General features: G+C 39.2%; 1 pseudogene; it reads right to left on the bottom strand.

Annotated features, from left to right (window-relative positions):
* Positions 1-21,827: 21,827 nt before the first annotated feature.
* LOC118840874 lies at positions 21,828-22,744 on the bottom strand (annotated as a pseudogene).
* Between the last annotated feature and the right edge of the window lie 4,717 nt (positions 22,745-27,461).

Here is a 27,461-nt window from a genome sequence, read left to right as displayed (position 1 = left end):
AGCAGCTGCATGGGCAAGGACTTTTCAACCCTGCCTTCTGTCTGGGAAATCCATGTACTCAGGTGGGTTTTCCATAGGCTGAGATAGCATGAATGAATAATGCTGGGGGGAATTCAAGAGCTCTGCTGGGTTCCTGGAATCTGGCATGAGGGGCATTGACTGTAAATTGCTACATTTGTCAAAGCCAAACTCCAACAAGGCTGTGGTTAGCAATGGAGGCCATTCAAACTGCCCTATGCACAGGCAATGAGCACTAGATACAAACCAATTAGGTGACACAAAACATTATTTTAGATTAAAAATGAGCTCTGTAGGAGGTAGCCCTTTCCTTCCTATGCCTTGTTTTGTAATTACCCAACCCTGACTGGGCAGGCCTCAGATGGGAAAATGGCTTAAGTGCAAGTAGTACTCCTGGCTGCGGTAAGGAACTTGCTAAGGAGAGTTCTTGGACAAGGCTTAGTGCCACAAATAGTGCAAGAGTGCTTTATCCCAGGACATTGATAACTGGATTGCCATCATTTCATTACACTTTGAGATCCTTCCTTTACCAATTTGTACAAATACCCCTCCACAATTGTCACAAGGGGAGAGAGAGAGTGAGACTTTTCCCAGGTCTGCTTCCTCCCCTAACCCCCATGAAGACCAGGGTAAGACTCTTATCTTCCTGTGACTCCTGAACCCCATGCCCTTGGACTGCCCTCAGTACTTTTTCTTCTCGACCTCATTGTTCTTGCCACTGGTAAAATAATTACTTGTTTATGGCTCTGCCTTTCTGGTCCTCAGTTTCTTTTTCTGTAAAATGAAAGGATTGGACTATATGATCCCTAAGGCTCTTTCAGTTTCTAATAATTAAAACTCTATGTTGCTCAGTCCAAGGACAGAGTATTCCTTTGCACTGCATCCTAAATTAATACTAGCTGATTCCTGTTGCAACTACCCTCCCCCCCATGCCTACACCCTCCCCTCTCTCCCCTCTCCTTAGATAACAATGTCTTAACTCTAGGGGAGAGACTCAGGTTAGGAATTTCAAGTCTAGTGGTAAACCAGCATGGGAGAGATTTTTAGTAGGCTTTAAATTAAAGGACAGAAGGAGTTCAGCAAACTTTTAATTTCATGACAGGCTGCGCTGATCTTGGGAAGAGAGGTTAGGCCAAGGAAATGGGTGTTATAGTAGGAAGGGAGCTGCATTTGGAGTCCAAGTCCTGGGTTCAAATTCTGGCTCTGCTTCTTACCTCCTCTGTGATCCTCTCTGGACTTCAGTTTGCTTATTCAGAAAATGAAGAAGTTGGGCTAGATGGCCTCTAAAGTCCCTTCAGGGGCTATGTCTATAACCCCATGATCAATGGGAGCTTCTAAGATTGGCAGGGGAGGATGAGAATGCCTTTGGAGGATGGAAACAGAACTGTGGAATTAGTATTCAGGCATAAAAGTGTCAATCACAGGATTGCTAGGACTTAGAAGTCTTCTAGCTGAGTCCTCTCACTTTATAGACAAGGAAACTAAAGGCCAGGGAAGTTAGGGGACTGGCTCAAGGTAACAGAGTGTGAATAGCAGAGCTAGTTCACATCCTCTGGTTTCTTCTACATTATGTTTGGTCTCAGGCTGGGTTGGAGATTTCCATTGCTTGTTATCTATCTATCTATCTATCTATCTGTCTGTGTGTCTGTCTGTCTATCTATCTATCTGTCTGTCTGTCTGTCTACTTGTGTGTATGTATATATGTGTATTTGTATATATAAATGTATGCATGTGCATATGGGTAACACTATACATACACATGTATATATAATGTGTATAATACATACATATATAATCTATAATATGAAGCATATATATATATATATACACATACGAAATAGGTACAGAATGCTGTGTTGTATGCTGGGGATAAAAAGACAAATGCACAAAATAGTGCCCTCAAGGAATTTATATTCTGTGGTTGTGGTGAGGAATACAACATATCAACAGATAAGTAGACATGTTTATTTGAAGAATGGGAGAGCACTAAGAACCAGGGAGAGCACTAAGAACCAGGGAGAGCAGGAGAGGTGACCCAGAGCAGAGCCTTAAAGGAAGCTAAGGGTGCTGAGGAGTGGAAGTGAGGAGGGAGTGAGTTCCAGATACCAAAGGGGTGACTCAGTAGCTCCTTATTGGTCTCCTGTTTCCAAAGACTGGGTGGTTATGTCAAAGATGTTTAAGAGACTGAGCCAAGGACAACTACTTACTTAGTAGCTTAGGAGCTATAGAAAGGCACTAGCCCCCACTTTCCTTTGGGACTCTACCAGACTCTCCTTTATCTTCCACTTAGAGCAAGGATGTCTTTTATACCTCCCTTTTCTCCCAGTAACAACGGTAGCTACAAGTATACATGCTTGCCTGGCTGAACCTGATATTGTACCTCCAATACCTGCCTTCCTCTCCTGCCTTAAATTTCCTCTTTGAGCACAGGCCTGGGACCAGCAAACAGCAGCACTGAGAGATGGATGCTTCCAGCCTTAGCAGCTGCCTTGTGAATTTGGTAGTTCTTGGGTTCCTGATACCATTGCAGCTGCCCAGCTGGGGTGCTTCTTGTAACTACACATCTTCTTGGAGGAGATGATCACTAACCAGATCATCCTGAATTTGAGAAAACTAAGGAGTCTGGCTGGCTGGGAGATTGGGCCTTGTGAGTTTTTGGATAATGGAGACCATAAGGTGAAGGTGAAATATCTGCTCAGCTGTCCCACAAAGTGCCAGCACCCCGAAGGAAGACCAGAGTGACGGCAAAGGGTTATTGTTTTATGAAGTTAACTTAGCAGAAAAGGCTCAGGTTTTGGAGGGAGAGAACCTTTTGCTTCTGACCTTTCTTACCTGTGTAAGTCCTAGTATATAGCTACTTACTGCTTGTGTGACTTTGTGTAAGTCACTTAGCCAATCTGAGTCTCAGTTATTTTATGAACAAAATAAATGTATTAGACTTAATAAGTTCCAAGTTTGTGATCCTAAGAATCTTTGAAAGTGTGCTCGTGAGTTATTTGTGTTTTAAATATGTCTTTGGTGGTAGGTTAACAAATAACTATCCTATTCCTGATACCCTTTTTATGAACAGAATACCTTTTCTAGAACAGACCCTCTCAATCCCTCTTTGAGCAGATCTATATGTCAGTTACATCTAAGCTTTGTTGTAGAGGTTATCTCCAGAATTCTTCTTTGGAGTCAGATAAAAAATGATACAGAGATGAAAAAAAGATGCTTCACCTTCCTGTTTGGTGTCAGGCTGCTCCTAGGATGAATCTTGTTATTTTGTGAGTCCAGAGTCAGAGCCTCTTATGAGAGGGATTTCTTTGGTTCTAGATGATACAAGGCTGGGTGGATTTTGGCCTTAATATTACAGCAGTGGAAACTGTGACTTCTGAATTGATATCTATAAAGGTTTGCCATAAAGTCCTCTCTAAACAGGACAAATTTCGAGGATAGAGGAAGACAAAAGGATAAGCCATTTACTTTCCTTTTCCTTGAACAGTAAAAAGATTATTTTTAAGGAGACAATAAGCTTCACTAAATTTCTATCCGTTAAGTGAATCCTGATTACTGCTGTAAATTCCATTCATTATTCATACAGATTGGGCTCTTAGGACCCTCTCAGCTCCCACAGTCTGTGATGGAATGATTCCCACTCAAACACTCCCACTAGGTGGAACCGGATGGCATAAAAAATGGATAGAGTGTTGAACTTGGCATCAGGATGACCTGAGTTTGAATCTTACCTCAAACACGTATCAGCTGCGTATTTCTGGGCAAGTCACTTAACCTTTCAGCTTCAGTTTCCATATCCGTAAAATGAAGATAATGATAGCAACTAACCTCACATTGTTGAGAGGATCAAATGAAATGATGTTACGTAAAATACAAACAAGCTTTTTAAAGCCTTAAACCACTATGTAAATTGTTCATTGTCATAGGAAAGAGCTGCTGAAGCTTTTGGGGAAAGGGGTCTATGACTCCAAGTGATAGAAATTGGGACAGAGAGGGAATGTGTCCCCCTGCTCAGAGTTTCTGCTTGGAGTTAGACCAGACGTTCTGGATCTGTCAATGATAAATGATGCTTGATTATCTGCGAACTCACATTTTTGCTTTTGGATCATCTAGATTTCTTGATCTGTCTTTATTCATTCTTTAATTCAACACATATGTACTAAGTGCTTGCTCTGTGCTGAACACTGTGTTCCGGGGAGATAAAATTTAGATAAGATGTAGCTTCTTTCTTCTTGGAGATTAGAGTTATATAGGAAGATAAACTAGATACAGGTAACTGCAATGTGAAATATTATGTAAGTGCACTAAGGAGATACAAAGCTAAGTGTTATTTATGGGGAAAAAATTCGTTAATGACAAATAAGATCAGAGAAGATATGATGGGGAAGTTAGTATTAGATCTGGACTTTTAAAGATGATAGGAATTAAAAAAGACAAAGAGAGAGAGTATGGGGAACATTCATGTGGAAAAGTATGAACAAACATGGATGTGGGAAAATATAGTGTGAATTCAGAGAATATAGCATTTAATAGTTTGGCTAGAATGTGGAGTTAATGGAGGAATAGAATATGAAATAAGATGGAAAGGAAGAGGAAGTGTCAAACTGAAAAAGATCCTTGAATGCTCTGTAAAAGATATGACTTGTACTTCGTAAGCAACAGGGAGCCCCTGAAAGTGTTTGAGCATGGGAGAGAGATAACCAGATACGCATGAACAAAATAGAAATTTTTTTTTTCTGGCAGCAGCACAAAAGACATTTGGAAGGGGGAAGGAATAGAGGTGGGAAAACCTGTTAGTAAGGTTTTCTACAATGCTTTAGGTGGGTGGGAATGAAAACTTATGCTAGAGTGGAAATAGCATGCTGTGGAACTAGAGAGGTGGACATGGTGATGAGATCGTGCTGAGAGGATCTGGTAAGTAATTGAATATGGGAGCTGAGTGAGAAGAAAGTGTCGAAGATTGTAGTAGATGATGATGGTGATGATGGTGACTTGAACATAGTAAACTGATGAATGGTAGTATAACGGACAGAAACAGAAAGGTCAAAAGGAGGTGCGAGGGTTTTTGGGAGGAATATCATAAGCTGAGTTTTGCTTTTATTGAATTTGAGACATTATAGGATCAGCTTGGTGGTCCATAGGGACCAATGTAAATACTAAATAGTAACTGTTTTTCTTTTGGCCAGGAACCCTGAGGATCTTCCCCTTCTAGTTTGATTTTTTTTTTGAGTTTTGGTTAAAGGGGCCATCTCTTGATGAACTTTTTAAAGAGGCCTATTCACTGAATGCCTTTACCTCACTTAAAGTGAGAACCTGAAATAACGTTAGCCTAAAAGGGCCAGGGTCTCCCATTGCATCCTGGGCCATCTCTAGTCGTCCTCATGAATATCTGGCCACTGGACCCAGATGGCTCTGGAGGAGAAAGTGAAACTGGCGACCTTGCACAGCCCTCCCTCACTCAAGTAAAAGTGAACTGCAAGTCATGCCATTATTTACCTGATGTCATGGTCCTCTTCAAAAATGAAGGACAAATGCAAGGTGGCAAGGATAGAATGCCAGGTCTGAAGTCAGGAAGACTCATCTTCAAATATGGCCTGATACTTACTAGCTGTGTTACCCTATCAAGTCATTTAACCCTGTTTGCCTCAGTTTCCTCATTTGTAAAATGTGCTAGAGAAGGAAATGGCAAATCAGTTAGTTCAGCATCTTTGCCAAGAAAATCCCAAATGGGGTCACAAAGAGTTGGACATGATTGAAAAATGACTGAAGAACAACAAGGGTTATCCAGGTAGAGATGTCCATTTGGACACCGGGAGATGTAGGTCTGGAACTCAGAAGAAAAACAGGAGGTAGGTGTAGATTTGGGAGTTTTCTGCATAAAGAAGGCAGTAAATGAAATTGCCAATTTAGAGAGTTTGATCAAGAAAGAAAGCAAGTCTTGATTAAGCCCCTACTATAAGCCAGGCACTGAGTTAGGTGCTCAGACATCAGTGAACATAGTGTTTCTCTCAATGAGTTTGCAGTCTAGTTGGGGGAGACAACATGCACATATATAGATAGTGTTTGTATAAAATAAGACATTTTGTGGTGCAGTGCATAAAGAGATGGTCTTAGAGCCAAGAACACTTGAACTGAAGTCTTGATTCTTGCATAAACTGATTGTGTGGTCCTGGGAAAATTGCTTAACGACTTGGTGTCCTGGGCAATTCTCTAAGATAAGAAGTTGGCAAGAAGATGACTTTCTTTTATCTGAGAGTTCACTACATGATTTAGATGATAAGCCCAGTTGCTACCAGAGGCAGCTAGGTGGCACAGTGTAGAGTGCTGGGCCTTGGAGTCAGGAAGACCCGAGTTGAAATCTTGCCTCAGGCACTTAGCTGTATGACCCTGGGCAGGTATCTCAACCTCTGACTATTTCAATTTCCTCAGCTGTAAAATGAAGATAATTGTGCCATGTGCTTCATGATGCATTATAAGGATCTAATGAGATAAAATGTGTAAAACTCTTTGTAAACCTTAAATCATTAGCTATCATTATTATTACTCTCTCCCCACTCCCCACCCCACCATGAATCTTTATCATCTTTTGGCCATCCGAAATTTTTAATTTGCAGCCATAAAACATCATTGGATAAAATATTGGTGTTATCTTTTAAATCAAATTAAGATGTTATCTTGTAACTTCCATATGACTCCTGTGCACTATATGTTATAATGAACTTGGACAACTTGCTGTTTTCCATAGAGGACATTCTGTTCCCTGACAAGCTGTCCCTCATGTCTAGAATCCTTTCCTTCCTCACTTCCAGCTCTGTGGGTCCCTAGCTTTACTCAGGGCTCCCTTCAAGTGCCTCCTGCTACATGAAGCCTTTTCTGCTCTCTCCCCCACCTCAGAGTTACTACATCTTTCTCTTCCTTCCCTCTTTGTATTTGCTTTGAATATTTTTATATTTCTTATCTGTGAATGTGTTTTCCCTCAGTGGAATTTTAGCACCTTGTTTTCATATTTGTATTTCCAGAGCCTAGCACAGTGCTCTACATTTAGGAGGGGTTTAAGACATGTTTGCTGAATTAGATTGAATTGAATGAATGGAAAATTTGGGATCATTGAAAACTTTGCACAAGTTCTCAAGTATAGTCTAGTCTACTCCCTTCTATTTAATCCTGAGGCCAGTTCTGGTCCATCTGAAGGAACTGCCATAGATAGGTCCTGAGAGATGAATTCAATGAGCTGCCCATTTGACAGAATCTCAGAATCTGGTCAATGTATCTTAATCAACTTAAAAAAAATTCTGTGGGCTATTAGACTATTATTTTTTAAATTTATTTTTTAGTTTTAGTTTACAACACTCAGTTCCACAAGTTTTTGGATTCCAATTTTTTCTCTCCCTCCCACTCCTCCCCACAAGCCCCCCAAGATCACATGTAATCCAACATAGGCTCTATATGTACCTTTATATTGACCTTATTTGCGTAATAGTCTAGTTGTAATGAAGAACTATTGACCAATGGAATGAATCATGATAAAGGAGAAACAAAACCAAAAAAAAAGAAGGAAAGAAAAAAAGAGAGCAAAAAGTTTGCCTCATTCTGCATTCAGACTCCATAATTCTTTCTCTGGATGTGCATAGCTCTTTCCATCATAAGTCTTTTGGAGCTGTATTTGAACCTTGCATTGATGAGAGGAGTCAAGCCTATCAGAATTAGTCCTTACAGATGTTGTGCATCTGTAATCTTGTATAATGATCTCCTGGTTCTGCTCCCTTCACTCAGCATCAGTTCATGTAAGTCATTCCAGGGTATAGTGAAGTCCGTCTGTTCCTCATTTCTCATAGCACAATAGTATTCCATTATATTCATATACCACAGTTTGTTTAGCCATTCCACAATTGATGGGCATCCCCTTGATTTCCAATTCTTTGCCACTGCAAAAAGAGCTGCTATAAATATTTTTGTACATATGGTTTCCTTTCCCACTTGTGTGATCTCTTTGTGATGTAGCTCTAGAAACTGTATTGATTGGTCAAAGGGTATGCCCATTTTATAACCCTTTGGGCATAGTTCCAAATTGCTCTCCAGAATGGCTGGATCAGTTCATAACTCCACCAACAATGTAATAATGTATCAATTTTCCCACATCATCTCCAGCATTTATCATTTTGCTGTTTTGTCATGTTAGCCAATTTGACAGGAGAGATGTGACACCTAAGAGTTGTTTTGATTTGCATTTCTCTAATCAATAGTGATTTATGACTATAGATATCTTTAATTTCTTCCTCTGAAAACTGCCTGTTCATATCCTTTGACCATTTCTCAATTGGAGAATGACTTGTATTCCCATAAATTTGGTGTGGTTCCCTGTATATTTTAGAGATGAATCCTTTATCAGAGATACTGGCTGTAAAGATTTTCTCCCAATTTTCTGCTTCCTTCCTTATCATGATTCCACTGGCTTTGTTTATAGAAAACCTTTTTCAATTTAACATAATCAAAATTATCCATTTTGCATTTTGTAACACTCTCTATCTCTTGTTGAGTCACGAATTTTTCTCTTTCCCGTACATCTGACAGGTAAACTATTCCTTGCTCTCCCAAATTGCTTATAGTATCATGAACCCATTTTGACTTTATTTTGGTATATGGTGTAAAGAATTGGTCTATGCCTAGTTTCTGCCATATCATTTTCCAATTTTCCCAGCAGTTTTTGTGAAATAGTGAACTCTTAGCCCAGAAACTGGATTCTCTTGGTTTATCAAAAGTAGATTACTATAGTTGTTGACTACTGTGTCTTATGTACCTAACCTACTCCACTGATTCACCACTCTATTTCTTAGCCAGTACCAAGTAGTTTTGATGACTGCTGCTTTATAGTACAGTTTAATATCTGGTATGGCTAGGCCACCTTCCCCAGCATTTCTTTTCACTAATTCCCTTGATATTCTGGGCCTTTTGTTCTTCCAGATGAATTTTGTTATTATTTTATCCAGCTCTGTAAAACAATTTTTTGGTACTTTGGTATGGCACTGAATAAATAAATTAATTTAGGCAAAATTGTCATTTTTATTATATTCACTCAGCCTAACCATGAACAACTGATGTTTTTCCACTTATGTAGATCTGACTTTATTTGTGTGAAAAATGTTTCATAATTGTATTCATTATAGGCCTTGGGTTTGTCCTGGCAGGTAGACTCCCAAATATTTATAGTGTCTACAGTAACTTTAAGTGGAATTTCTCTTTCTATCTCTTGCTGTTGGACTTTGTTACTGATGCATAGGAATGCCGAGGATTTATGTGGGTTTATTTTATATCCTGCAACTTTGCTAAAGTTGTTTATTATTTCAAGTAGTTTTTCTATTGATTCTCTAGGATTCTCTAAGGAAATCATCATATCACCTGCAAAGAGTGATAACTTAGTTTCTTCTTTGCCTGTTATAATTCCTTCAATTTCTTTTTCTTTTCTTATTGCTAAAGCTAACATTTCTAGTGCCAAATTGAATAATAGGGTCAATAATGGACATCCTTGTTTCACTCCTGATCTTATTGGAAATGAATCTACCTTATCTCCGTTACATATAATGCTTGCTAATGATTTTAGGTAGATGCTATTTATAATTTTAAGGAAGACTCCATTTATTCCTATGCTTTCTAGTGTTTTTTAACAGGAATGGGTGTATTTTGTCCAAAGCTTTTACTGCATCTATTGAGATAATTGTATGGATTTTGCTAGTTTTGTTGTGGATATTATCAATTACACTGATAGTTTTCCTAATATTGAACCAGCCTTGCATTCCTGGAATAAATGCTACCTGATCATAGTGTATTATTCTCGTGATAAGTTCCTACTAATATTTTATTTAAAAATTTTGCAACAATATTCATTAGGGAAATTGGTCTGTAATTTTCTTTCTCCATTTTGACTCTTCCTGGTTGAGGTATTATTACCATATTTGTGTCACAAAAAATTTTGGTAAGACTCTTTCTTCACCTATTTTCCTAAATAATCTATAAAGTATGGGAATTAATTGTTCTTTAAATGTTTGATAGAATTCACATGTAAAATCATCTGGCACTGGAGATTTTTTCCTAGGGAGTTCATTGATGGCTTACTCAACTTCTTTTTGTAAGATGGCATTATTTAGGTATTTTACTTCCTCTTCTGTTAACCTGGGCAATTTATATTTTTGTAAATATTCATCCATTTCCCTCAGGTTGTCACATTTGTGGGCATACCATTGGGCAAAAATAATTCCTAATTTTTGCTTTAATTTCCTCTTTATTGGAAGTAAATTCACCCTTTTCATTTTTGGTACTGGTAATTTGGTTTTCTTCTTTCTTTTTTTTAATCAAATTGCCCAAAGGTTTATCAATTTTATTGGTTTTTTCACAAAACCAGATCTTAGTTTTACATGTTAGTTCAATATTTTTCTTAATTTCAATTTTATTAATCTCTCCTTTGGTTTTCAGTATTTCAAATTTGGTACTTAATTGAAGATTTTCAATTTGTTCTTTTTCTAGCTTTTTCAGTTAGATGCCAAATTCATTAATCTCCTTTTTTATCTATTTTATTCATGTAAGCATTTAGAGATATAAAACGTCCCCTAAGAAATGCTTTTGCTGCATCCCATAAGTTTTGGTATGTTATCTCATTATTGTCACTCTCTTGAATGAAGTTATTGTTTCTATGATTTGTTCTTGACCCAATTATTCTTTGGGATTAGATTATTTAGTTTCCAATTAATTTTTAGTTTATCTTTCCATGGTCCTTTATTACAAATAAGTTTAATGGCATCATGATCTGAAAAGGATGCATTGACTATTTCTGCCTTTCTTCACTGTACTGAAAGGTTTTTGTGCCCTAGTACATGGTCAATTTTTCTGTATGTCTCATGTACTGCTGAGAAAAAGATATATTCCTTTTTATCTCCATTCAATTTTCTTCAGAGGTCTATCATATCTACCTTTTCTAAAATTCTATTCACCTAAATTTCTTTCTTGTTTATTTTGAGGTTAGATTTATCAAGTTCAGAGAGGGGGGCTGAGGTCCCCCACTAGTATAGTTTTGCTGTCTATTTCTTCCTGTAACTCCCTTAACTTCTCCTGTAAGAATTTATATGCTATGCTACTTGGTGCATATAGGTTAAGTAATAATAATGCTTCATTGTCGATGGTGCCCTTTAGCAGGATATAGTGTCATTCCTTAACTCTTTTAATTAGGTATATGTTTGCTTTTGCTTTGTCAGAGATCATGATAGCTACCCCTGCTTTTTTTACTTTACCTGAAGCACAATATATTCTACTCCAGCCTTTTATCTTTACCTTGTATGTATCCCCCTGTTTCAAATGCGTTTCTTGTAAACAATGCACTATAGGATTATGGCTTTTAATCCATTCCACTATCCACCTCCATTTTATGGGAGAGTTCATCCCATTTACATTCACAAATTACTAGCTGTGTCTTTTTCTCCATCCTATTTCCCTCCCCCCCCATTTATGCTTTTATTTCTCCCTTCTCTCTTCCACCCCTCAAAAGAGTTTTGCTTTTGACCACCATCTTTCCCCAATTTTCCCTCCCTAATGACACCCCTCCCTTATCTTCCCCTTTTCCCCTTGCTATTTCTTCCCTCCCTTCTATTGACCCCACCCCCTTTTCTTTCCCCTTTCCCCTCCTACTGCCTGTAGGACAAGTTTGATTTCTATTCTTATCAGAGTATGTTATTCTCTCCTTGAACCAAATCCAATGAGAGTAAAAGCTCAAATACTACTTTTCTCCCTCCCTTTTTTTTCCTCTATGTTTTTGTGCCTCTTCATGTGACTTCATTTGCCCTTGTCTACCTCCTCCTTATCTCTTCTCCCAGAACAATCTCTTTGCACTCCTTAATTGTGTTTTTTTATCATCACATCAGTTATTTTATACTGACACCTTCAGTCTATGAATATCCCTTTCAATTGTTATAATAACTGTACCATTCTCAAGATTGACATGTATATAACATATATAAATCAATATAATCCTGTATAAGAATGTAAACAATTTTCCCTTATTGAATAACATAGTTTTGGTTCCCCCCCCCCACCCCGTTTACCATTTTATTTCTCTCTTGAGTTGCATTTGAAGATCAAATTTTCCATTGAGCTCTGGCCTTTTCATCAGGAAGGTCTGGAATTCCTTTATTTCATTGAATGTCCCTCTCCCCCTTGCCTGAAAAAATTATGCTCAATTTTGCTGGGTAGAGTTGATCCTTGGCTGCAGTTGAACCTCCTTTGCCTTTTGGAATATCATATTCCAATTTCTCCTGTCTTTTATTGTAGAAGCTGCAAGATCCTGCATGATCCTGGCTGTAGTTCTGTGATATTTGTATTGTTTCTTTCTGGCTGCCTGCAGTGTTTTCTCCTTGACCTGATAATTCTGGAATTTGGCTACAATATTCATTGGAGTTTTCAATTTGGGATCTTTTTCAGGCAGTGAGCAGTGGATTCTTGTGATGACTATTTTACCCTCTGGTTCTAGGACCTTAGAGCAGTTTTTCATGATGATTTCTTGGAAGATACTGTCCAGGCTCTTCTGGTAGATCAATAATTCTTAGATTATCTCTCCTTGATCTATTTTCCAGGTCAGTTGTTTTCCTAATCAGATATTTCATGTTTTCTTCTATTTTTTCATTCTTTAGATTTTGTTTGACTGATTCTTGGTGTCTCATAGATTTATTAGCTTCTACTTGCCTAATTCTAATTTTTAATACATCGTTTTCTTCATTTAGCTTCTGTATCTCCTTTTCCACTTGATTAATTTTACTTTTTAAGGAGTTATTCTCTCTAAATATATTCTGGACGTCCTTAACCATTTCACCAATTTTACTTTTTAAAGATTTGTTCTCTTCTTTTACCTCTCTAATTTGGTTTTTAAAGTCCTCCTTGAGTTCTTCCAGGAATGCTTTTTGGGCTGGAGACAAACTCACATTCCTTTTTGTGGTTTCAGATGTGGGTATAGTGTCAATGATGTCCTCTTCTGAATGGGCATTTTGATCTTCCCTGTTTTCATAATAGAAATCAATGGTCTTTGGTCTTCTGGTTTGCTTTTTCATGGTGTTTGGTATTTCCGTCCCGCCCCGGCTTCTACAGTGGATCTCTGCTTCTGGAGCTCATTGGCTGCAACCTCTGGTATTTTGAGGTGTGGGGGAGGGGTGGTGTGGCTGCTGGAAGTCTTCTCTTCCTCTAGGCCTGCCCTACAGCAAGAGTGGTCTCAGCATTTGTCCGTGCTGGTGTCTGCCACTTCCCTTGGCTGTGCAAAGGCAGGTCTGGGGTCCTGGTGTTGATGATTGCTGGCTCCAACCTACTGGGCCTCAGGACCTCCCACTTTTCTGCTGCAGTGGGGCCTTTTGGGACACCTCTCTTCCTGCACTAGTCTCCTTCTGCCACCACAAGAGGGGGACTCTCCAGATTCCCAAGCTACATGGCCACTGAAGCCCCACTTCTGGCTCCTCTATTTCAGGGTTTCTCCCGAGGGAATATTATCTGGGTGAGGAAGGGAAGGGGAGCTGTTTTACCTGGACATTATGGCTCCAGGAAGTTCAAGAAGGTGAATTTCAAACCTTTAGACTGTGGGCTGGAGGCCTCAGGGGTAGCTGCTCCCATGGCCACAGGTTCTGCACTGGTGTCTCTGGTAGCTCCAAAAGACTCCTGTGTTGGGCTGAGAGCCCTGGGGATCACTGCCGTAGCCAGTACTCTGACCCTGGGCCTGCTCCTGCTCCCATGTTTCTTGTGCCCAGCACTCTTCCAGACTGGCATGTTGGTTGGATTCCTCTGCTGCTCCTGTTATGGTGTGGTCTGTTATGATTCCATGCCTGGCACTCCTGCCCCACTCAGTCTATTAGTGGTTTCTAACTCTCCCAAATCTCCTCAGATTCACTTTTTTAGAGGTATCTGACAGAATTTGTGAGAGAGCTCCAGTAAGATGCTGTTTTCATGAGGCCATCTTGGCTCCACTCCCTATTAGATTAATCTTTGATGGCCATGTATCAAATTGAGGAGATCATGAAATACTTGGGAGTTTCATGTAATCAGCATGATGGAAGGCTCGATATATATAAAAAAGCTTGAGAGTTAGAGGCCAGGGAGGAAGCAGGCAGCTGGCTGGAAAGGAAGATGGCAGCCGCAAAGCAGGGACCAGCATGAGCTCCCTGCCAAGTCCCTCCAAAAACCTATAAAAATGGCTCTGAACCAATTCGAGAACTGCAGAACCCACAAAACAGCAGAGGGAAGCAGGGCTCCAGCCCAGGACAGCCTGGACGGTCTCTGGGTAAGGTCTATCCCACACAGAACTGGGAGCTGGGAGTGGAGCAGAGCCTAGCTTGAGCAGCACAGACCAACCAGACAAGGAGCCGGGCAGAGCGGGCCCTAGTGCCCTGAATCAGTGAGCTGCGGCAGTTACCAGACTTCCCAACCCACAAACACCAAAGACAGCAGAGAAAGTTAGTGGGAAAAGCTGTGGGGGTGGAAGAAGTTCGCGGTTCAGCTTCCAGCCCCGGGGGCAGCGGAGGTGGGGCAGCTACAGCTGCTGTTGCTTCCGGCCCCAGGCCCACCTGGTGGGAGGAATTAAGTGGCGGATCAGAGCAGGAGTGCACAGCCTGCTGAAGATTTAAGCCCAGTCCGGGTTGGGGCTTCTTGGGGAAGGAGCAGTGCTGGTGTGGCAGAGCTGGCACATCACCCCCAGACATGGAACATAGAACTCTTTAGTCTACAAGCAGTCATACCCCACTGAAAAACTCAAGGGTCAAGTTGGTTGGGAATATGGTCAGGCAGCGAAAACACACCCAGCTTCAGTCTCAGACTTTGGGTTCTTTCTTTGGTGACAAAGAAGACCAAAACATACAGACAGAAAAAGTTAACAAAATCAAAGAGCCTACAACAGAAACCTCCAAGAAAAACATGAACTGGTCCCAGGCCATGGAAGAGCTCAAAAAGGATTTGGAAAGGCAAGTTAGAGAAGTAGAGGAAAAATTGGGAAGAAAAATGAGAAGGATGCGAGAAAACCATGAAAAACAAGTCGATGACTTGCTAAAGGAGACCCAAAAAAATGCTGAAAAATACACTGAAGAAAAAAACACCTTAAAAAATAGACTAACTCAAATGGCAAAAGAGCTCCAAAAAGCCAATGAGGAGAAGAATGCCTTGAAAGGCAGAATTAGTCAAATGGAAAAGGAGGTCCAAAAGACCACTGAAGAAAATACTACTTTAAAAATGAGATTGGAGCAAGTGGAAGCTAGTGACTTGATGAGAAATCAAGATATTATAAAACAGAACCAAATGAATGAAAAATTGAAGACAATGTGAAATATCTCATTGGAAAAACCACTGACCTGGAAAATAGATCCAGGAGAGATAATTTAAAAATTATTGGACTACCTGAAAGCCATGATCAAAAAAAGAGCCTAGATATCATCTTCCAAGAAATTATCAAGGAGAACTGCCCTGATATTCTAGAGCCACAAGGCAAAATAGAAATTGAAAGAATCCATTGATCGCCTCCTCAAATAGATCCCAAAAAGAAATCTCCGAGGAATATTGTCGCCAAATTCCAGAGCTCCCAGATCAAGGAGAAAATACTGCAAGCAGCCAGAAAGAAATAATTTGAGTACTGTGGAAACACAATCAGATTAATCCAAGATCTGGCAGCTTCTACATTAAGAGATCAAAGGGCTTGGAATACGATATTCCGGAGGTCAATGGAGCTAGGATTAAAACCAAGAATCACCTACCCAGCAAAACTGAATATCATGCTCCCAGGCAAAATATGGATTTTCAAGAAAATAGAGGCCTTTCAAGCTTTCTCAGTGAAAAGACCAGAACTGAATAGAAAATTCGACTTTCAAACACAAGAATCAAGAGAAGCATGAAAAGGTAATCAAGAAACAGAAATTGCAAGGGACTTACTAAAGTTGAGCTGTTTTGTTTATATTCCTACATGGAAAGATGACATGTATGATTCATGAGACCTCAGTATTAGGGTAGCTGAAGGGAATATGCGTATATATGTTTATGTATATATATAAGTGAATGTGTATGTATGTATATATCTACATGTACATACATACATATATATATATATATATATATATATATATATATAGAGAGAGAGAGAGAGAGAGAGAGAGAGTGGACACAGGGTGAGTTGAAGATGAAGGGAAGATATTTAAAAGAAATAAAATCAAATTAAGGGATGAGAGAGGAACATACTGAGAGAGGGAGATAGGGAGAGATAGAATGGGGTGGATTATCTCGCATAAAGGTGGCAAGAGGAAGCAGTTCTGTGGGAGGAGGGAAGAGGACAGGTGAGGGGGGAATGAGTGAACCTTGCTCTCATCAGATTTGGCCTGAGGAGGGAATACCATACATACCCAATTGGGTATCTTACCCCACAGCAAAGAAGAGGGAAGAAGATAAAAAAGGGGGGGGATGATGGAGGGGAGGGCAGATGGGGGTGGAGGTAATCAAAAACAAACATTTTTGAAAGGGGACAGGGTCAAGGGAGAAAATTCAATAAAGGGGGATGGGTTGGGAAGGATCTAAATATAGTTAGTCTTTCAGAACATGAGTATTGTGGAAGGGTTATACATAATGATACACATGTGGCCTATGTTGAATTGCTTGACTTCTTAGGGAGGGTGGATGGGAAGGGAAGAGGGGAGAGAATTTGGAACTCAAAGTTTTAAAAACAGATGTTCAAAAAGAAAAAGAAGTTTTTGCATGCAACTAGAAAATAAGATACACAGGCAATGGGGAGTAGAAATTTATCCTGCCCTACAAGAAAGGAAGGGCAAAGGGGATGGAGGGGAGTGGGGTGACAGAGGGGAGGGCTGACCGGGGAACAGGGCAACCATAATATATGCCATCTTGGAGTAGAGGGAAGGGTAGAAATGGGGAGAAAATTTGTAATTCAAACTCTGGTGAAAATCGATGCTGAAAACTAAATATGTTAAATAAATAAATTTAAATTAAAAAAAGAAAACTATCAGCATAATTCCCTCTATCAATAACAAAATCAACAAAAATTGAATGATTATCTCAATAGATGCAGAAAAAATTTTTGATAAAATACAACACTCATTCCTATAAAAAACACACTAGAAAGCACAGGAATAAATGGAGCTTTCCTTAAAATGATAGGTAGTATCTATTTATCTAAAGTATCAAAAAGCATCAGGGGTAAAGCAAGGATGCCCATTATCACCACTTTTATTCAATACTATATTAGAAAAGCTAGCTATAGCAATAAACAAAGGAAAAGAAATGAAAAAAAAAACTAGAATAGGCAATGAGGAAATACAATGAACACTTTGCAGATGATATGATACTTAGAGAATACAACTAACTAGTTGAAATAATGAACAACATTAGCAAAATAGCAGTATGTAAAATAAATGCACAAAAATCATCAGCAAGTTCATATAGTATGAACAAAGTCCAGAAGTAAGAGACAGAAAGAAAAATTCCTTTTAAAATAACTGTAAACAATATAAAATACTTGGGAGTCTACCTGTCAACAGAAACCCAGGAATTATATGAAAACAATTACAAAACACTTTTCACACAAATAAAGTCAGATCTAAACAATTAGAGAAATATTAATTGTTAATGGGCAGGGTGAACCAACACAATGAAAATTACAATTCTACCTAAATTAATTTGCTCATTTAGTGCCATGTCAATCAACCTACAAAAAATATTTTATACAGTTTGAAAAAATAATAACAAAATTCATCTAGAAGAACGAAAGGGCAAGAATATTAAGGGAATCAATTCAAAAATGTGAAGGAAGGTGGCCTAGCAGGTCCAGATCTCAAACTGTATTACTCAGATGTAACAATTAAAACACTCTGGTACTGGCTAAGGAATAGAGTGGTAGATCGGTGGAATAGATTAGGTATACAATATATAGTAATCACTGATCATAGTAATCTAATTTTTAATAAACACAAAGATCCAAGCTTTTAGGAGGAGAACTCACTATTTGACAAAAATTGCTGGGAAAATTGAAAAGCAGTTTGACAGAAACTAGGTATAGACCAATATAAAAAGATAAGGTCAAAATAGGTATATGATTCAGAGATAAAGGGTGATATTATAAGCAAATTAGGGGAACATAAGTTACTTCTCAGATCTATAGATAAGTGAAGAATTCATGACCAAATAAGAGCCAGAGAGCATTATGGGATGTAAAATCAATTAATTTGATTACATTAAGTTAAAAAGGTTTTGCACAAATGAAATCAATGCAGCCAAGATTAGAGGGAGAGCAGGAAATTGGGAAACTTTTTTTTTACAGCAAATTTCTCTGACAAAATCCTTCTTTTTCAAATCTGTAGTCAAATTTATAAGAATATGAGTCATTCCCCAATTGATAAGTAGTTAAGGGATAGAAACAGACCATTTTCAGAAGAAATAAAAGCTATTTCTAGTCATATGAAAAATGTTCTAAATCACTATAGATTAAAAAAATTAAAATTAAAACTACTTTTTATACTTTATCAGTATAAAGTATATCAGTACCACTTTATACTTATCAGATTGGCTAATGTTACAGAAAAGAAAATGGCAAATGTTGGAAGGGATGTGGAAAAATTGGTACACTAATGCATTGTTGATGAAATTGTGAACTGATCCAACCATTCTGGAGAGCAGTTTGGAACTATGCCCAAAGGGTTATAAAACTGCATACTCTGACCCAGCAATACCACCACTAGGTATATATCCCAAAGAGATCAAAGAAAAAGGAAAAAAGTTTTATTTGTCCAAATTATTTATAGCAGCAGCTCTTTTTTTTGTGGTGGCTCGTAAGTTGGGGAATGGCTAAACAAATTGTGGTATATGGTTATGACGGAATACTATTGTGCTATAATAAATGATGAACAGGATACTTTTAGAGAAACTTGGGAAGACATACATGAAGTGATGCAAAACAAAGCGAGCAGAACCAGGAGAACTTTGTACACAGTAACAGTGATATTGTGTGATGATCGACTGTGAATAACTTGGCTATTCTCAACAGTATAACGATCCAAGACAGTTCTGAAGGACTTAATGATAAAATATGCTATCCACTTTTACAGAAAGAACTGATGGAGTATGAATGCAGACCAAAGGATACTTTTAAAAACTTTCTTTTTCTTTTTCTTTTGGGGGGTGGGAGGCAGGTCTTCTACAACATGGCCAATATGGAAATATGTTTTGCATGACTACACATGTATAATCTAAAGCAAATTGCTTGCCTTCTCCTGTATGGTGTAGAGCAGGGAGGAGGAAGAGAGAAAATTTTGAACCTAAAATTTTAAAAAACAAATGTTAAAAATGATTTTTATGTGAAATTGAGAAAAAATAAAGTAAAAATAGAAAAAAATATATGTACAACACAATTTAAAATTTCAATCTGCATTATTACATTTTCCCATCACTTTCTTATGTCTGGACAATCAACAAAACAATAAATTAATTTTTAATTTACAGTATTTTCTTATTTCTGAGGTGTAAATACTCATACTGAAAAATTAAAAATCATCTCAGGCAGCACTTTGATTATAGATTTAAAGCTTGAAAGGGTCTTTGAGGGTATCTGATATGATTCCTTAATTTTAAAGATTAGAGTACTAAGACCTAGAGTGACTTGCTCAAAATCTTACAGTAAGTGGCAGAGCTAGGCTTTGAACCTAGGTTCTCTGATGTCCAATTTAGACTTCTTTTCACTGTACCATTTGACCTCTAAGACTGAATTTTACTCTATTTTATCATCTTTTTTTTCTGGGTAAGCAACAAACAACAAACAATATAATCTTGTCTTCTCTATACCTCTCAGTCAATTGTGTAACTGTGAAGATGTGGCCTATTGTAGAAAATGTTCTGTGAAAGTCTGTCTGTTCCTAGCACCTGGCATAGTGCTTTGTATAGACTTAACTACTAATAAATATTTATTGAATTGAACTGGATTCTCATTTCTTTATCAGATATTCTTGTTACATATTTTGAATATTTCTCTGTCCTATGCAGAAAGCCATCTCTTATAACATGAATTTTTTAAAGCAGTTCAGCAAAACTATTCAACACATTGAGTCTAATAATATATGTAATGTTCTACACTCCTGGTTTTTCAACTCAGCAAAGAAGGGAGGGAAGTGAATTTTCTCATCTCTTCTTTAGTGCCAAGTTTGATTATTGTAATTTCATTCAGTTAGTCAATAAGCATTTATTAAGAGACTACTATGTGCCAGCCACTGTGCTATGTACTAGGGATACAAATAAAGGCAAAGACAGTCTCTGCCTTCAAGGAGCTTACAGTCTGATGGGGGACACAACTTCAAAATGTGTGTGTGTATGTGTGTGTGTGTGTGTGTGTGTGCGCGCGCACGTGTGCGCACGCACAAGGTATAGATAGGGTAACTTGGAGACAATCAATATGGGGAAGGCACCAGCATTAATGGGAGTCAGGAAAGCTTTCCTGTAAAAGGTGGGATTTTAGTTGGGACTTGAAGGAAGCCAGGGTAGCCAGGAGGTGCAGATGAAGAGGAAGAACATTGCAGGTATGGGGGACAGTGAGGGAAAATACCCAGAATTGGGGGATGGAATGCTATGTATGGAAGTAACAAGAAGAAGACCAGCACTGGATCACAGAATGTGTGTGTGTGTGTGTGTGTGTGTAAGGTGTAAGAAGACTTGAATGACATGGGGGAGGGGGGCCACATGTATGTTATGAAGGGATTTGAGTGCCAAACTTGTAATTTTATATTTAATCCTGGAAGTGATAAGGAACCAATGGGTTATTGAGTAAGAGGGTGCCAGGGTCATACCTGTACTTTAGGAAGATCACTTTGACAGCTGTGGGGAGGATGGACTGGAGTGAGGAGAGACTTGTGGCAGAAAGATCGACTAGCAGGCTATTGCGACAGCCCAGGTATGAAATGATGCAGGCCTGTGGTAGAGTAGTAGCAGTGTCAGAGGAAAGAATAAGGCATTTACTAGAAATGTTGCAAAGGTAAAATTGATAGATCTTACCAAAAGATTAGACGTGGGGGTAGCAGAATATGAGGAGCTGAGAATAAAACCTAGGTTGCATGCATCAATGGTTAAGAGGACAGTGGTATCCAGGGAAGTTTGGAAGGGAGGAAGGTTTTGGGGGAAAGATAATGAGTTCAATTTTAGACATGTTGATTGTTTTATCAGTTATTTGTTGTTTATTTAGTATTTAGGGTTTGTACGTCACTTGAGGAATTGGTTACATCATTGTACATATACAGATCTTTTTATATAATATGGAAATTTGCAACTATTGGTATATATGTATGTATATGTATATATGTATGTATGTAGGTAGACAAAATCAGGTCCTCTAGAAAGGTGATACATGGGACCGTTCTGGAGGGGAGCACAAAAGTAATCAACGCATCAATAAAGAATTACTACTGTGTGGTGTTTTGTATCCAGGAGTATTGTCTTCTGGACCTACAGGAACCTGTAGCACCCACATACAAGGCAGGTAGTTTATATACCTGTGAGGTGCTGGCTCTGCTTGACACCAACTACTGAGACTATACAAGTCATATCCAGCATCATATGCAACCAGCAACAGGGTTTAACACATAGTCACCACACTGTACTATTCCCCATTTCTAACTTTAGGAAGAAACTAGAAGGTGTTCATGGGTTTTACATTTCTGGGTTTAATCACTGATCAGAGGAAAGATTTGACCTATTTGAAAAGTACATCATACATAACCTCTTAACCACTCTCATGTTCTCTCTTGATGGCAGCACGTTAAAACATTTTAAAATTGCAGCTCCTTCTGGATTCCCCAAAGAGTATCTTCTCTCTTCTTTAAATGGCTCTCCTCCTGATTCACCTTTACCACATCTGAAATGCCATTCTGCCCCAAGATACATGGGACACTAAGGAAGACATCCTCATTAATGCCATATAGGTCTTTAATCATGGTGGAAATTGGATGCACTCTCTTAAGATTCTTTATAATGCTTTCTGCCAGATCTGCCACAGACAAGCCAATGGCCTAGGAAGTTTAGCCCTTCAGCTTGATCATCTCATAAGCATTTTCAACCACCTGTTTATGAACATCTTTCCAATTCTTTGAATCAGCATCAGTTCCCAAAGCAGGATGAAGATTCTTCAGAGACACACCGGCAACATTCACACCACTCCTCACAGGAACGCTGGAGTCTCCATGTTCCTCAAGGACCCATCCATGACAACTTGAAGAGTGGACACTGAGTCTCTCCTAATTAGGTAATAGAAATGGGCAGAACCCAGATTGTAACCACTTCCAATAACATGGTTTTTAGGAAAGCCACTTAGCGTCCAGGCCACATATGTGAAAATATACACCGGATTGGAAACAATGAGCAGCTTGCAATTAGGGCTGTATTTAACAATATTGGGAATTATGAATTTAAAGATATTCACATTATGCTGGACCAAATTAAGATGACTTTCTCCCTCCTGTTGATGTGCCCCAGTGGTAACAATGACCAGTTTTGAGTTTGCAATCACACTGTAGTCTTTACCAGGAACAGTCTTTGGCATTTTGAGGAAAAGGCTGCCATGCTGGAGATCCATCATCTCTCCCTTTAGTTTGTCTTCTATTACATTAACTGCATCAACCCCAGCAACAGTGATCTTGTTCTGGGGCACCTGGTCTTCCTTTAGGACATTCAAAATCAGCTGATCCTTGACAGTAGATGCGATTTTGGGGGATATCTGGGGGAGATGTCTGAACTCGAGCTGAGGTTTCTGATCAGGCTGTGAAAGTTCTGAGTTATATGTGAGACTGCTGCTCCCAGACTCATGCTGACATGTTGATTTTGTAGATATGTCTATAGGGTATCCAGTTCAAGATGTGCAATTAGGTAGTTGGAGATTTGAGACTAGAGGTTAGCAGAGAAGTTAGGGCTCAATAAGTAAATATGAGAATCATCAGTATATAGATGATAATTGAATTCTTTGGAGCTGATGAAATTGCCAACTGAAATAGTATAAAGAAGAGAAGACAGCCCAGGACAAGAGCCATGTAGGACCCCCCTGGTTAGCAAGCATGAAATGGATAGAGATTGAGAAGCAGCGATTATAATTTATATAGATGACTCTGATAAAAACTTTTTAGAGATGAGAAAGTAGAAATATGTTGCTGATATCTTTTTGGTTGCCTTTTGGGATTATTAATCATTGTCCATGACCCTTTCCATTCTTAATCTTATCCTCTTTGAGATATTTTGAAAACTGGTCTCTGAGTGGCTTTGAAATTGTGTCACCCTTAGCACAAAATTCTTATGTGGATTTGGTCTGCATATCCTTAAATTCAAATATCCAAAACTGAATTCATTATCTTTCCTTCAAAATCTTCCCCATTTCTAAATTTCACTATTACTGTTCATGGCAAAACCATGCTCCCAGTCATGTAGGTTCGCAAGATCTAGGTGTCATTCTCTATTCCTTATTTTCTCTCTCCCTCATATCCAACCTGTTGTCAAATCCTGTAGATTCTAGCTACATCACATTTTTTGTACATTGCTCCTTTGTTCCTTTGATACTATCACCACTCTGTAACCAGTCTCCATCACCTCATGCCTAGCTTATTGCAGTAGCCTACTGGTTGGTCTCTGCATCTCAGTTCTCCCAACTCTAGTTTATTCTTCACTTAGCTGCCAAAGTGGCCTCCCTAAAGCTCAGGTCTGATTAGGTCATCCCTCTCTCTCCAACTCAACAGCTTCAGTGAAACCCTATGATCTCTAGGATCAAATATAAAATCTTATGTTTGACTTTTAAAATTCTTCACAACCTTACTCCTTCCTACCTTTCCAATTTTTTATACTTCCTTCTTTGCTGCTATTCTATGCTCTGTTCTTTTCTAGATCTACTTGAGGATAAGCACTCATTTATATTAAGACCTCATTGTATACATGCCTAGAGTATGTAAAGATTCTTTTATGATTATCTCTTTCAGCAACCACCTAGGTCATGTGCTATGGCAGGTCCTCTTCATCTCATTCTTTGGTTTGTCTTTTTCACTTTCCTCACAGCTTTACACTCAACAAGGAAGTCAGTAGGAGGCACTTCCTCATTCCTCTCCAGTAGAGGGGCTCCAGCTCTAATTCCTCTCTAGTTTAGGTTGAGTGTCTTTCTTATACCTTGGGGACACATGGTGTCCCTCCTGTCTCCCTACAATGAATTAGCTTTCTATCACATTTTCTAAGAAGCTGGGAATAAATGCCCATTTCCCCCTTTTGTTCATCCTTTTAATTCCCATGATTAATTGACATGCAAATGTCATTAAACCATGGCTAGACTTCAAGTTGATGTTCAAACACTGGTGGAAGGGAGCGGTAGCACAAGTATGTCACGTAGTAAGTGCTTAATAAAGGCTTTTTGACTGATGACTATAATTGTCTCTTCAAGAAGAATTAATAAGTTGTTTTTCCATCTGGTATCAACTTCTCTGTATCTTTTGGTTGCATTAAAGTGAGAAAATCTGTATTGATACGGAGAAATTCTCCTAGTGCATCAACTTGTTAATGGTTGTGTGAAGATGTAATATTGAATTTATTGGTAAAGTTACTGTTTGTAGACTGTCTAAGGACTATGTGACTTCTTGCATCCTCTGCTGCTTTTTCTTACTTCCTGGCCACCACTACTGCAGAAGTAGATGTTTAAGATTGAGAATTGTGTTGTATCTCTCTTTGCTTCAAGTACCATCATGGTTAAAAAAAATCATCTTTTGGTAGTCAGTCAGCTGGTGATGAGTCTCTCTGTACTTACTTGGGCTGGTCCTCAGCATTTTTATCTTGGTAGCACCTGTTGGAGTTTGTGCTTGGCTGCCATACACCTCAAGAATTCTGAGCCACAGGATCATAGATTTAGTCTGGAAGGAACTTTAAAGGTTATCATATCCAATCCCCTCATTTTACATGAGGAAACTGAAGTCCAGAGGGTTTACGTGACTTGTCCAGGGTTATACAGCTAGCACATGTGTGACACAGGATTTGAACCCAGGTCTTCCTGACTCCCTAACCACTTTGCCATGTTGCCTCTCTGCAGGGTCACTCCAGCCTTTAAAAAAGAGGCATGGAGTAAGACTTTTGTGGAGGTCTTTTTGGCTTATCTAGACAGGATGTCCATGATATTACCATCTACTCTCAGCACGGCATTCCCACATCAGAGAAGGTGCTGTGCTCTATGAGCAAAGCAGAATTGAAACACCTCAAAAGAAACAAAGGATACACAAGTTTGGAGTATCCACCCCAAATGTGCACATGGACTATTTGTGCCCGACCTGTGGTAGAGCATTCCGATGGCCTGATCAGCCACAGTCGTACACATTGAATCTTGACTCAAGCATAGTGATGACATTTTGGTCCTCTTTGAGAATGAAGGACAACAACCAATCAATCTACTCTATTTCCTTAAGATTTTTATCATCACTTTTTGTTTCCATTTATTGCTATACCCCATTTCTCCTGGGAAGAGGGGAAGTAGATAATAGAGCTCGCCTAGGATAGAGAAGGGAAGCAGTTAGCTAGGGAACATCCAGCTTTTCTAGGGGGCAAAAGCTGGAATCCAGGAGTCCTGCTTGTGACCTATTCTCCCTCCTCTCAAAGGGCCAAAGCCCTCCTGTTTCTCAGTGATCTGGGGAATTCCTATGGCTTCTCAGTGCTTCAGTGTTGTAGTGGATTCCATCTGGGGAGCAGCTGAGCATAGTCACTCACATAAAGGTAATTAGGAAGTGCACCTGAGCTCCCTGGTTGGGGAGGGCTTTGCAGAGGGGGGCTCTAGTGAATTTCAGGCAGGAGGTTAGTAAATAGAGTAGATAAGCCAAACAATCAACCAACCCTATGGCTTAAGTAGCCCCTCTGATCAGAATTTCAGCCTCATGAATGTTTGGGGTGGGGAGGTGAGGAAAGAAACAAGAGGATGCAGAAGTCCTGGTGCCTCTCTTCTGGAGCTTCCAGTCCAACCAACAGATAGCTTACAAGCAAAAAAGTGATAGGAAATCAAAGGATCAGACATTTAGGGCCAGAAGAGACCTCAGGGGTCATCTAGTCCAATACATTCATTCTATAGATGATGGAACTGAGGTCCAGAGAAATTAAACAGCTTGCTTGAGATCACACAGCTAGTAGTAAGCACCAGAAGCAGGATATAAATCCACAAATGAATCAAAAGCCAGTGTTTTTCCCCGTCAATGACAATTATCTCCTGATTGGTAAGGATTGCTTACAACATAGACTTGTAAGTTAATAAATCCCAAAGTATATACATTAGAAATAATGGTATGACAGACCAAGATGGGATTGATCATAGAAGGAAGGCTTCCTAAAGGCAGAGAACTCATTGGGCAGGGATTTGCAAACAGGAGGGGAAGTGGATTGGGCTGAAGGGTATTCTTGATAAGAAAAGCTCCAGTGAGCCAATGGGTTCTGGTTGGAGAGGACCAGAGTCATGCGGCAGGCTGGAGGGAGAAGCCATGGCAATTTAAGGCATGTATCGGCTGTGTAGCATGCTCAACATTAAGAGTTAAAGCACCTTTCTTTATGGTGAGCTGGCCGAAGAACAAAAGATTAGCATGAAAACAAGTGGAAACCAGGAAGCTTCATGCTATTGTCCCTGGTGAAAAAGGAAAATCCAGACTGAACTGGCTGCTTTGATTAGAAATGATGTAACAAGCCAGCTCTGTCCTAGTTTCCTTAAAACAAATCTATCCTCTCTCCCACACACCCTCCTCTCTGAACTGGGGAGTAACCACGACCTCCATCTAGTGGCCCGAATAATCCTGCACAGGCAAAGAAAAACAAACTGGTCACAGAGCATAGGGACAAAGAGTGCAGGACTCAGCCTTCCAGAGCAAGACGATGATTGGGCCTATACATCAACACTTCCATGGAGTTGTTTTTCCACACCAGCATGGGCACTTCCTCCATTGATGTAGATTACAATCCATCCATGCCTATTTCTTCTGGGTCATTCTTGACTGTATTATCTGAACATAGAGAAGAATGATAACCTGTTGTGACATTTTCAAAGCCTTTCACATCCTTTACCACATTGGAGCCTCGGAGATGTATTATCCCTATTTCATAGATAAGGAAACTGAGCCTCAGAGAAGCTGGTTGGACCTAGGTAGGATGGAGCAGAGCTGTGTCTTGATGGTATGTCTTCTGACTCAGTAGTGCTCTTTGCACTAAATCATTCTGCCTTGTACAAAACGTGAATTTTTCCTGCTTCTGAGACATATCTGAAAAATGAAGGGATTGAATATGATACCCTTTAAAGTACACTAGGATCCCAAGAACCCAGAATATGGGGAGCCTTTTGTAGCTCCCTTCAGCTTAGGGCTCTGTACACACTGGGTGCTTGATAAATATTAACTATTTGGCATAAAACAGGAGAAGCTATT

Source organism: Trichosurus vulpecula, chromosome 3, assembly GCF_011100635.1.
Source record: "Trichosurus vulpecula isolate mTriVul1 chromosome 3, mTriVul1.pri, whole genome shotgun sequence".
In the NCBI taxonomy this organism is placed as follows: Eukaryota; Metazoa; Chordata; class Mammalia; order Diprotodontia; family Phalangeridae; genus Trichosurus; species Trichosurus vulpecula.
This window is presented reverse-complemented; position numbering and strand designations above follow the sequence as displayed.